At 34.8% G+C, this 12,919-nt stretch overlaps 1 protein-coding gene across 2 annotated transcripts in view; it reads right to left on the bottom strand.

The window, feature by feature from the left end:
* Positions 1-12,919, bottom strand: part of LOC133265055 (uncharacterized) — a 947,336-nt gene that overhangs the window by 617,647 nt on the left and 316,770 nt on the right. The window lies entirely within an intron of this gene.

Here is a 12,919-nt window from a genome sequence, read left to right as displayed (position 1 = left end):
TGTTCTGCCTCAACAACAACAAAATACCCCTAATGCTTTAGTAAAGGTTTTCAAGGATTTATTTATGTTTAATTTTTATACTTTCATATATGTTTCTGCATACATGTATCATGGTGTAGTGTGAGGTGTCCCTGCCCATGGCAGGGTGGTTAGAACTAGATGATATTAAGGTCCTTTCCAACACTATTCTATGATTCTATGATTCTGCAATTCTAGCTATGCATATATATCTCTTAGATCCCTATCTTTGTTCATGATCATTTATTTCTTATAAACATCTGTTTTTTTTTTCCTTCAAATAAGTAAATAGCAAAATGTGTTCTTCGTTGTTACTAATGTAAATGTGATCACACTTAAGATCTTAAGATAGTTCAGTACTGTACAGGTGCTTTGCCATACCTTAAGCTTTCCTGTAACTTGAATGAAAAAACCCTGTGATTAATTGCTGAAGAATCCAGATTCTATCATGGAGCATGAACCTCACTCTCTTTCACATCTGCGGATGACCAGATACACAAATAATGTGTTATGTGCCTGGGCAAACACAAACAAACATATTTTAAACAATGGAATTGTTACTGAGTTTTGTCTGAAATAAGTAAGAAATGGCATTCTAGATTTATGCTATTTAATTTTCAATCTGCAAATGTACCTTTATGTAATACAAAAACCTTATGATAATTGAAGTCTATGAAGGCACAGTTTATTCATTGATAATGCACAGCTGACACAGCTCTGGGAGACTGATTAACATTTTTGGGTTTGGAACTCTGAATTCAAATCTTATAATGGTATCTTTTCCATAAACCAGACAAACTGTCATTTGCCTGACAGATCCTACAGTAAGCTAGTAGCCTTTTTTTTTTCTTGTTTTTTTTTTGGTTTTTTTTTTGGTTTTTTTTCCCCCCTTGTATTTGCTATAAGCTATAAGAAAACGTCTCTGTAGACATTTAGAAAACAGAATGAGTAATGCTTTTACTGCCTTGGTCATTTAGGTTAGTTTTGTCACAGGGACTTGGAAAATAAAGAACTCAATATAAGTATATTGCCTCCTTGCTTTTCCTATTCAGCTCTACAAGTCAAGAGGAACAAGCACCAAATACTGGTTTTTTTTTTTCCTCTTTCTCCCACATTCATGTGGCTACAATGACTATACAGAGGTGAAGGAAAACAAAGGACTCACTCACGCTATCATTTCAGAGTGACTTTTATTCCATATATATTAAAAAGCACATTTTACCTAAAGTAAGTCTTTAATAAAATGTTTCTTTATTATCTAGTCTCTACAATGTCTTTTCCAGCATGAATTAATAAGAATTTGACTAGTGTTATTGGAAAATGCTAATAGTCATGGAAATTTAGTACATTTACTCCTTAAATTCTCAATGACTGCACTTCAGTAATAGAAAATCCTTATTACTTCCTTAATACATCAAAATGGCAAGCCCTGGTCCTGCACTTGCTCAAGTTCTATTCCCTGTGGGTTTTCTGGATCAGTGTAGTGCATATATCATAAATGATAGATAGTTAGGGTTGGAAAGGACCTTAAGATCATCTAGTTCCAACCCCCCTGCCGTAGGCAGGGACACCTCCCACTAAACCATGTCACCCAGGGCTCTGTCCAACCTGACCTTAAACACCGCTGGGATGGAGCATTCACAACTTTCCTGGGCAACCCATTCCAGTGCCTCATCACCATCACAGTAAAGAACTTCCTCCTTAAAATATATATACATAAATATAGATATGCGCAGTAATATACAGCACTAGGCACTGACAGCTAATGTCCTATACTAGCTACAGAACATTTATAGGTTTCTGGGTGCTTTAGAGACATTTAAGAGGGCTTGGGAGGGCATTTAACATCTAAGATGATAACATGGTAGCAAAAAATAATAGTATTAAAAACTCCTATTCATAGATGATGTAATTTCTCTCAGTTCTGTAATTTCTTATGTTTGCTTCTTTTTTTAAACTTTTCCTGTTTAGAAGCTTAGATTTCCAGATTGGAAAGCCCTTAAGACATTTTTTTCTTTCTTGTGATTTCTTCTTAGAAAGAAAGATTATCTTTGCTTCCACTATAACCTAACATATTTGAGGCAATCCAATATGCATATGAACAGAAGTAGCCCTTCATTTTAATAGCACAAAGTATTGTCTTTCCACTGTTTGGAAACTGAGGTTCTAGGAAAATGTGTTGATGAGTGGTAGGAAAGGAAAGGAATCCAATTTTGGTGGTTACAGATACTGAACTTGTATCAGAGCCACCCCAGTACTCTGCCATCTTGCAGTCTGTATTTCCTACACTCCTCTCATTTTATTGTGGCTAAGTTTTCCAGAAATCAAGATAGACAGAAAATTGTAAAGATGTAACAGAAGGTGTTGCTAAATGAATAAACTTTTTCAACTGAAAAAAAAGCAAAATAAAATCATAGGCTCCCATCTTACAAATTTTATGAAAAATTAGAGGTGAGTAATCTCAAAACAGTCTGACAAACTGAAACATTTAATTATTGAAAACTGTGTTCAACAGAAAAAAGAAATGGTATTATTTTGGAAAAAAAATGAAGAAAGAAGGAAAAAAGAAAATGTCTTCCTGTTTTAAATACTGAGGGTCTTGAAAACACAATTTTTCCACCAGGCTGAACTTTGATGAAAACTTCCAAGGCAGACTGAGCTGTAATTCCTTTCCTTTTTCCCCTCTCCATATAAACTGTAGAACCATAAAATCATAGAATAGTTAGGGCTGGAAAGGACCTTAAGATCATCAAGTTCCAACACCACTGCCATGGGCAGGGACAACTCCCACTAAACCATATCACCCAAGGTTCTCTCCCACCTGGCCTTGAACACTGCCAAGGATGGAGCATTCACAACTTCCTTGGGCAACCTATTCCAGTACCTCACCACCCTTAAAGAACTTCTTCCTTACATCCAATCTAAACTTCCCTTGTTTAAGTTTGAACCCATTACCCCTTGTCCTATCACTACAGTCCTTAATGAAGAGTCCCTCTCCAGCACCCTTATAGTCCCCTTCAGATACTAGAAGGCTGCTATGAGGTCTCCATGCAGCCTTCTCTTCTCCAGGCTGAACAGACCCAACTTTCTCAGCCTGTCTTCATACGGGAGGTGCTCCAGTCCCCTGATCATCCTCGTGGCCCTCCTCTGGACTCATTCCAACAGTACCATGTCCTTTTTATGGTGAGGACACCAGAACTGCGCACAATACTCCAAGTGAGGTCTCACGAGAGTAGAGTGGAGGGTCAGGATCACCTCCTTCGACCCGCTGGTCACGCTCCTTTTGATGCAGCCCAGGATACGGTTGGCTTTCTGGGCTGGCTCATGTTAAGTTTCTCATCAACCAACACCTTGTTTGTATTGTGATGTTTTTACCACAAAAGAGAAAATACACTAAGTAAGGAGTTGTACACTAGTATGTTTATTAGGAGCTTAGACATATGTTTGTTTTTAAAGCCCTGAATAAATACTGACATTGTCCAGTAGTGAGCAACACCTAGAATTATGCCACCTAAAAGCCTCACAACCTAAATTTATTTGTGCCACAAAGTTATACATATATTTCAGTAAGAAAAAAAGGAAAAAAGAAAAAAGAAAGAAAAGAAGAAGAAAGTAAAAAGGAGAAAAAAAAAAAGAAGCAAAACAGATGTTGAAGAGAAATACTGACAGGCTATGCAGAGAGCAGTGGATCAGTACTTGAAATTTTTGTACCTTTTTACCTTTTTTTTTGTTTTCTTAATGACTTTTTTGATTTGTATCTTGGTTTTGGGGTGTGGGGCTTGTATGGGTCTTTTTTTGTTTGGGTTGGGTTTTCTACAGCTGTTTTGATTAAAACAATGTTTACATTTTTCAGTCCTCTCTTGGATCTTCCTATTAGAAGTGAGACCAAGGACTCAAATCAGTGCTAACAGAATAGTATGTATGCCTGTGAATTAGCTGAATTATTTTCCATAGCTGTTTAGGACTTTCCTGTCTGAAAAAAAAATTTATGTGGGAAGAAAGTGTTTATAGGAGTGTATTTTCATATGTAGTTAATCAATTTTGCTTGACATTAATATTGAATAACTACATTCCTAGTGTCTAATTTTCTACTTTCAAATTGTAGGAGTAAGAAGCATTTTTGTGTCCATTTACACAAAAACCTTTTGAACTCTTCTGTCTGTATTTAAGCTTAAAGTAGCAGTTACTTCATTAAATTTTTACAGATGATCCTCTGCGATTACTTTGATCATCTGAATTTTTCACTTCCTCCTGAAGTAGCTAAGTAAGTTCTCTGGTAGAAACACATCCAGGTTTGTACAATCTTGCAGATGCTTTATTTACAAGCTTAAGATAATACATAAGAATGGAAATTATGAGGAATTTCTATTAAAAAGATTCCATTGAAAAATGTCAAGAAAGCACTCGTAGTTATAGGTATTTCTGAGAAAATTGGTTTCCATGGTGATCCTACACAAGTGCATATTATGAGCTATGCATATAACTAACAGTCATCCTAGGCCAAACCAAAGATCCATTTAGTATCTGGTCTCCAAGAATTACTAAAGTACATACCTAGAGAAGAGTATAAGAAAATAGAAAATGTCATTGCATGCATTTTTTCCTCTAAATCTGTATGGAAGTATCTGGTTTCATGTAATAGATAAAATACCATGCAAAGACTGTGAAAAGATGGATTACTAATTAACATTAGCAAGAAGCACTGCAATTACAGCAGTGCTTTCCTCTGCTGAGCATTAATATTGCCATACCTTCTCTATTTTCTGAGATTATCTGAAGTGTAATGAAAACCAAAGAGATACCCATTTCAGAAAAATATATGTGGATAAATATGTCCTTTTAAGTAGTCCCATTGTAAGAAATTAGTAAGTTTTCTAAGTCATCTTTCTGAAACAGTTGACATTCTTAGATTTTTGATGGGAAGAGAAAGTGACACAGTGTTACCTGCAGACGTTCATAACCCAAAAGATAATAACCAAGACAATTAACTGATGTGATGATAATCAATGTGTAACAAATTATTATTATACACATCTGTTATTATGTGTTTATTGGAATTAAGTATTCTTACTTCAATCATTAAAGTCTAAAAATTTCATACTATTTAAAAATTCCATTGATCCAGTTACAAATCTTCTCCTAGCTAAGTGAAAAATTAAGTTGAGGAAGAAAATATCTGAGTGTACATCAACAAACTGAAAGAATTATATTTTTAGGATAATTTGCTAGGTTTAGTGATTCTAAATGCTATTTTACTAGGGAGATTTTTTAGGAGTAGCAGTTCTCTGTGAGGTTACTGCTGCCAGCAAATTGAAAAAAAACCACAAACCAACAGCTGTTCCAAATCCCTGACTGTAGAGGTAAGCAAATTGTCATAAAATTTGTAACAATCAAAATCTATTTATATCAAATAGATCCTGATCTGAGTACATCAGTCACATTTAGATGGGATCTTGCTCTAACTGCTGCTTCATAATTTGAAAGATTTAAAGTATAATTTTATGAAAAAATATTTTTAATTTAAAATGTAAAATAATCATATACTGAGTAATAATTTGGCCTTGTGAAAAATAGAATATATAAGGTAAGAACTGTTAAAGACTGAAAGATATTCTGAAAAAGATTATTGTTATCTTTGAAATGTGTGAAGAGCTACAGCAGTAGTATGTCAAGCAAACAAGGTTCATTCATTTGACTAGTACAGAAATGGATTAGTCTTCAAGGGTTTCAGATAGTTTCAGCATTTTATTTAGAAATTTGAAATCATCAGTTATGTAAAAAAAGTTTTAACAATAAACTTAGGTAACTACATTTCACATGCATTCTTACTAACAGTAGAGAAATACTCTTTGATTTAATGCAGCATTGATATTACCACTTCTCTGTATCTTACAGAAGTTAGCTGAATATCCTTTATTTTACAACAGTGTTTGATGAGCATCACCGGTTTCCTGAACTTCACAATCAGGAAGCCTACGTATAGAAGAGAAACACTCTTCTACTTTGCCCTCGATATTCTTTTGTAGCACTGTATTAGAACGGCAAATACTTTGCCTGGAAGGGACCTCTGGAAGCTGTCTAGTCCAATCCTCTGTTTTGAGCAGGGCAATTGCTTTCTCTAGACCAGCTGTGACTTTGTACAGCAAAGTCCTGAAAATCTCCTGGAGACTACAGTCCCATGGATACTCTGAGTAACACATTTCAGTGCTGCACTACCCTTCCTAGTGAAGAAGGTTTTATTAGCATTCAAACATATTTTAAGTGTTTACTATTGATATTGACCTTTATAACCTATATTGTGATCTTCATTACATACTTAGCTGTTAGAAAAAATGAGGGGGGGGAAAGAAACATACTTTCCACTTTTTAAGGAGACAGTGTCACAGGAATCTTTGGAATAATTTTTGTGAAGTTAACATATAGTTTGGCCTTATATAAAGAATAGTGACAGCAAAAACTTGGTACATCAGCATCCCTAAGTTTTTGTACACTTTTTACTATATACATCTGCACAGACAAACCAATCATCTAGGATGAGGATGATGATGCGTAACTCCAGATGTAAAAGAAACCATTCCTTAGCTTTAATGGCCTTTGGATCACAACATGAATCAAAAATTAAGGAGGCATCATTTTCTTTACAAGTTTGCTTTTATATATGAAATAATGAAGATTCAGTTTGTTCTGTGGTCATTCTTATGAATAAAAATAATAATGCAAGAAGTCCAGTTGTCTTCAGATGACACTTCAGTGCTTAGAGCAGTGACAGATTTCATCCTATAATAAACAATTGCTTTAGAATCTATAGAACATGATTCAGCCTTCATAATATCATGTATGGCAGCATTAAGATAGCTATCCTCAGCACATTCCCTTCAGGAAATCTTAATGCATGAGTGGTCAATTGATAGCAACAGTACCTCCTCCCCATCTCTCCTGAAGTGATACATTACTTAAAAATACATAACATATGAGGCAGTTAAAATCTCCGTATCTTAATCATTTCATAATACCTTAAGGAATTACTTACCTTCTGTGAATAGTGGCATTTAAATACTACAATTCTGATTTCTTAATGTTTTACATTCTTCTTTAAATCATATGATACAGTGCTGTGAAATATTGAACACCTCAGGCCAGATGAAAAGAGCAATCTAAATCTTTAACTGTTCTCAAAAACTCTTCCTTGTAACACATGACATTAGAGGGTTTTTTACTCTCCTCTTTGTTACCCAAAGATCCAGGGTGTCTGGATGTCCATAAACTAGCCCAGCACTGGTAGTGTGGACTCTTGCAACTTACCAAGTTTTGTAACAATGTGAGGGGACCTTTGGGGTCTGATCTAGCATATTCAAAAGATATTTGTCACACAGGATCTTTTTAAAAAGCGCAGTTGCAACAACCTTCCATTCACAAAAGAACATGATTGCATAGATGGATTGTTAGGTCAATCCTTTCTGTTAAGAATGCCATGCATTTAATTAAGTCTGAACTTAGACAATTATATTAAATATGAACTACGTGAACATACTGCACCACAGGGATGGGAATCCATAACATTCTACTTCCCATAAAGTGCATATAACAAGGGCACAGAAGAATTTATCTTATTTGGTCTCCTTGACCAGGAAAAGAACTTTTTTAACAGCACACTGCACATATTCAGCACGTAAAAATGGGGGAGGGAGGGTAGTGTATCAGATCATATTCATGAGATTTTTTTTTTATTTCTTAGTATGGAACCATTTAATATGTATTTCACCCAAATATGTTTCATTATGAAAGTGTTATGTTGGCTCTGAAGTTAAAAAAATGCAAAAATAAAAATAACAGTAACTTTTACGATGTAGCAAAATCTATTTTACAGTTTAAAGTGCAAGTCTATGCTAACATTCCATCAGATTTATATGTATGTAAAAGGTTTCAGACTTCTTTCTGTTTGAACAATTAAGTACTATTCTCCTGTAGTTTCTTTGGTAACTAGTTACAACTGGAAGAATTTAAAAAATTCTTAACTTGTAAAACAATTCACCTCGAAATAATCTTGATGAATTGATCTACAAAGGTAAACAGCTGAAGTTACAATAAATAACATTTCTCCTTGAAATACGAAACCAAATTTTTCTTTTCTGTGTTCCATCATTCCATTGCAAAAATAAAAGTAATAGCAGGAGCAGAATCAGTCCTTCCAGCAGTAATAGGAGAAACATACATACTGTGAATATCTTGAAGTTCATGTCTTAAAACACAAAACTTTGGTAAATGCTTCATGAAATGTGCTGTGCACATGTACTTGCACTCCATATTGGTGAACCTGAATAAATAAAGTTCTTCACATCTTGCTTTCATAGAGCTGAACAGAATCTGGTGTTTTACTTTCTTCCTTGAGGTTAGCTGCTATCCATTAAACTGTGGCTCTTAAGAATTTGTTCTGTTATGTCAAAAAGCCAAAGCTAATTGTTAGGAAATGTGCAGAAAAAACAATGCTGTATCTTTTCAGTATGGCAATTAACTTCCCTATATTTATTCCAGCTACAATTTTCTCCTGTTTCAAGGAATAAAAAGATTTGATACCAACTGTTGAACATGATCAAGAATACCATAAGCTTCAGAAAGTCAAACAGGGACAGGTCTTTTGACTTCTAATGCAGGGCCTGTAGTAGATCCATCTTCTCTGTCTCAAATCCAACAGGGTGCACCAAACATTAAGTCCCAGAGGAAGTGACCACTTAAGGCAATGCAAACTCTGCAAAACCTCACCATGGAGTAGGTTTCAGTTGCCACAGTGGATTGTACTGCCAGAGGTCCGTCTACAGCTGAGCAGGAAATTCATTAATGGAAATGAAAGCATTCTGTGCTGGGGAGCACAAGAGAAGAGAAGAGAAATGCGAAGTTTTTCAGCTGATCTTTTGAATTAAGACAAGTGCTTGACTGGGTTTTCTTTTCCTCATAATGATTTCAGTGCACCTCTGTGAAACTTACAGATTGTGTTGGTGTGGCTAATAAAGTTTACTTCTGTAGATAATGGCGTTCTCAGAATGATAACCCAGAATCCTTTCTGATGAGATTCAGTCTGCATGTTTTCCCTTGGCACTATTACTTTAAAATGTGAAATAATGTTTTACTTGTGATAAATACCCCTTTTTTATTAACACACCAGAAGTGGATCATTATAAGGTGGTTTGATATCCCAGACAAATTTACCTTTTCAGTTTAGCATACTATACAGTTAGTAATCTCTACTAAGTAAATACAAATAAGTTGCACATTGTAAACACCCCTTGTTTTGGGTCATACTGGGGACTTTTTTGTCATGGAAAGAGTGGCCAAAACTTGATCCTTAAATTACAATCAAGAAAAAGTGACTACAGGTGAAAAACCTCTGGTTTAGACTCATCATTGATAAAACGATGAACTCATTTCCAGCCTGGAATGTGGTTACAGAAAGGTTGATCTGTCATTCCAGTGGAGAATAATGTGTGAAAATCTTGGACTAATATTGAATAAACAAATACTTTAATTTATGTGTAAATTTGCGGGTTTTGATGGAAGGGGGTTTTGGGGGGTTTGGTTTTGTTTTGGTGTATTTCAAGCTGTTTAGAAGCTTGGAGAAGCATCGCTGCAAGTAATGTATATTTAAGTACTGGTACTAAAAGTCTGTATGACAAATACCTATAGCAGAAAAAGAAAATAGCAAGAAAAAGAAAGAAAAATACATTTAACTTTTATAAAGTTTAAAAGTTTAAAAAAGTTTTAAAAAATGCAATAAATTGCTTTAATATCTGTTTATTTAGGGAACAGGTCTATAGTGTTATGGAATGTAATTTCTTCACTCAGATGTGAGGGGAAAAATGGTAGTGTTGGTTAACTTGAGGTACCCTAACAATGATAACATAGCTGCCATATACACCAGTGTGGTTGGTGAAGTACTCATCACACTCAATTAAGCTATTGTGCTGTTAGGAGAAAAATATATCCATTTAGTTGCAAACTGTCAAACACGCTTTGCCTTCCAACCTCTGTTATTCTAGCTAAGTGAATTGTATCAGACCACTTAACTGTGCCTTGCCATCAGAAAAAAATTAAAAAGAGACAAGGGTATTAAGGAAACATTTCTGAATATCCCTTCCAACTTTCTGCAAACACAAATAACATTAAGGATACATTTCTAGTAGTTATGATGAAAATGTTCCAAGGAACTGTTAGAATCAGATATTGCTTTTTTTTTTGGTACATTATACTTTTCTTATGACATGATTTTGTTTTTATCAGCAGATACTGATACTATTCACCTGGAGAATAATCACATAAGGCCATATTCTCATTCCTTTTTGTTCTGGCAATATAAAGTTTCCTCATAGCTGGAAAAATCACTGTCTGAGGACGTTATTAAGAGGGGAGGCTATAGCCAGACCCCTCCCTCCTCATCCTGCAAGCTTTCACTACATGACAGCCCAGTAGAGGCAGATGATGGGAAAGTAGATAACGTGCCACATTCTAGTGATTCCTAGATACTGCAAAACCACTTGCAGAGTTGCAGACTGCCACAGAGTACAGTTGCCCTTACATGTGAATGATGTGAATCTCCCTGCTAAGGGAAAGCTAAAAGCTAAAGCTCACTTTAATTCTGCTGAGTGAGGCTCTGATACAGCTGTATAACTGAGTTGATTTGACATTAATTTAGATCACTCTTCTTTCTGATGCTTTGAGACTACAACAAAGACTATTTTGCCACACAGTTGTCCTCAACATTCTGCCAAATAACTGTTAGCAGCTAAGCAAAGTGACATCTGTGCATGTGGCAACTGTCTTTAGTCTGAAGCTACTTCTCTTAAATCAAAGCTTGAGGGCCTGAATCATCATGTCCCTTCATCTTGCCAATTGCAGGGTATTATTTTTACTCCCATTTTTTACTAGTGGAAATAACTACTGAAATGAAAAAAACTGAAACAGTAAACTCTGTTATCAAGTACCATGAACCATTTTGTTCTGTGGTTTTGTTGGGTATTTTTCCTCTGTACTAATTTGAGATCTCTTAAAATCCTACAACGAACAATGTTAGAGGGTCTGATTTAATACTCAGTTTTCTAGTATCACTTCCATTGACTGAATTTGATTTTCACTGAATCTTAACTTCAGATAAAGAAGTTACCTGGTTTGTTTGGGTTTTTTTGAAAAGTAAATTGCTTAAATGCAGATATCTAGTGTCATTTTGATGCTCTAAGCCACCCCACCAAGGTTCCAGTTGCTCATCTAGATCAGTGCATGGGTTTCCGTAAGTTGCATGACACCCCTATGAAGCCCATTCACATATCTTGAATATGCAAGGACAGCTAAAAATAACTGTTATTTAGATAATTAAGTTAACGTAAAGTTTATGTAGCTGCATTTGCCCTTTTGTCTCACCCTTACCTGCAGAAATAGTATTTAGCATTCTGTTTACTTATCTGGAATAATGACAGCCATAAGACAAATACATTTTATTGTTGCTATACCAGTTACTCTTCCTAATCCTCCTAAATACAAAGGTTTTCTGAACTAAATTATTCACAGTCATAGGAAGCGGAAATAATACTTGTTCTCTAACTGAACTGAAATTTTGATTTTTTTTACTTCCATAGCAAATTTACAACACCTCAAAAATCTTAATGAGGAAGTTGATTCGCTAACAGAAACAACATGTGGTCAGATCCTCAAATTACACAAATTAGTCTAGCACCATCAAGGTCATTAACTCTATGCAGATTTGAAAGAAATGAGAATCTGAATTTTGTATGCAGTATAGGAAATTTTCTCTCAGAAAGGTATGTACAAACAATATGAAGAACTCATATTTGTATATACAAATAGGTAAGATATCAACAGTAAGGTGAACTAAACAATAACTTTCGAGTTTATCAGGACTTCAATGAGAAGTTTAGCATACATAGGTGGATATGTACTAATGACACTGATCTTCAGCTCTACAAATACAAATTAGAAAAGAAAACCAGTTCATGCATAGTCAGTTTACAAAAAGATTTACTTAGAGGAATATAAATGCAGGTCAGAATTTGTGTTTTGGCACCATGTCATTCATGCACAAAAATTGAATGGAATTACTGCACTCTGGACAAGATGCTTCTGTCCATATGACAAGAGTGAGAATCGTTGTGTTTATTTCCCAAACAATTTTAAACTTGTGCATGCAGGAGTTGCTTCCTTCTTTACAAGAAGGAATGTCTTTCTTTTAAGAAAAAGACATTAAAAAACCCTCTTTATTTCTTTCTCATTGATAGAGAGCAGTTCCTTGATTTGCTTGAAAGGCAGCCAGGAATAAGCTTTTTCTTTTCTTGTCAATTGAAAAAAAAATACAAAATTATACAGAATAAATAGCAAATATAAATCTAGCAAGAATTCATTGCAAAAATAAACCTGCAGTGTTCTACTTTTTTTTTACCTATTTTTCTCACAACACATTAGGTTCTAATTTCAGAAAATATAACCTATTTTTGTACAAACAGCTAAATACTATCATTCTTCCACATGTCTGTACTGTTGCAGTTGTTCTGTCTGGGAGCTGCTTTAGGGTAGGATGGAAAAGGACCTGTATTTGCACTTTGAAGTTCCTAGCCACAGCAAACTCATTTTTTTCCAAGAATATTTAAAGCCAGCACAGAAGTTACTTATATATAGATATAGATATATATTAAAAAAAAAAACAACAACCCAGACTTATTAAACACAGTAACATATTTACAGCTGATTCTCAGTAGCTTTTCAAATTGTCCAGGATTATGAGTTGAAACACCAGTGATGCACAATATTTTATAGCAGCAGCTCAAGAAAAGATTGTCCAAACTTAGGTAAAGCTATCAGATAGGGAAAGTAGGAAAAGGTTTGTTTTTTAATTCAAAAGGCT

Source organism: Pezoporus flaviventris, unplaced genomic scaffold (assembly GCF_033815535.1).
Source record: "Pezoporus flaviventris isolate CSIRO_AGI_PZ_B2104156 unplaced genomic scaffold, CSIRO_AGI_Pfla_v1 ptg000003l, whole genome shotgun sequence".
NCBI classification, from domain to species: domain Eukaryota; kingdom Metazoa; phylum Chordata; class Aves; order Psittaciformes; family Psittacidae; genus Pezoporus; species Pezoporus flaviventris.
This window is presented reverse-complemented; position numbering and strand designations above follow the sequence as displayed.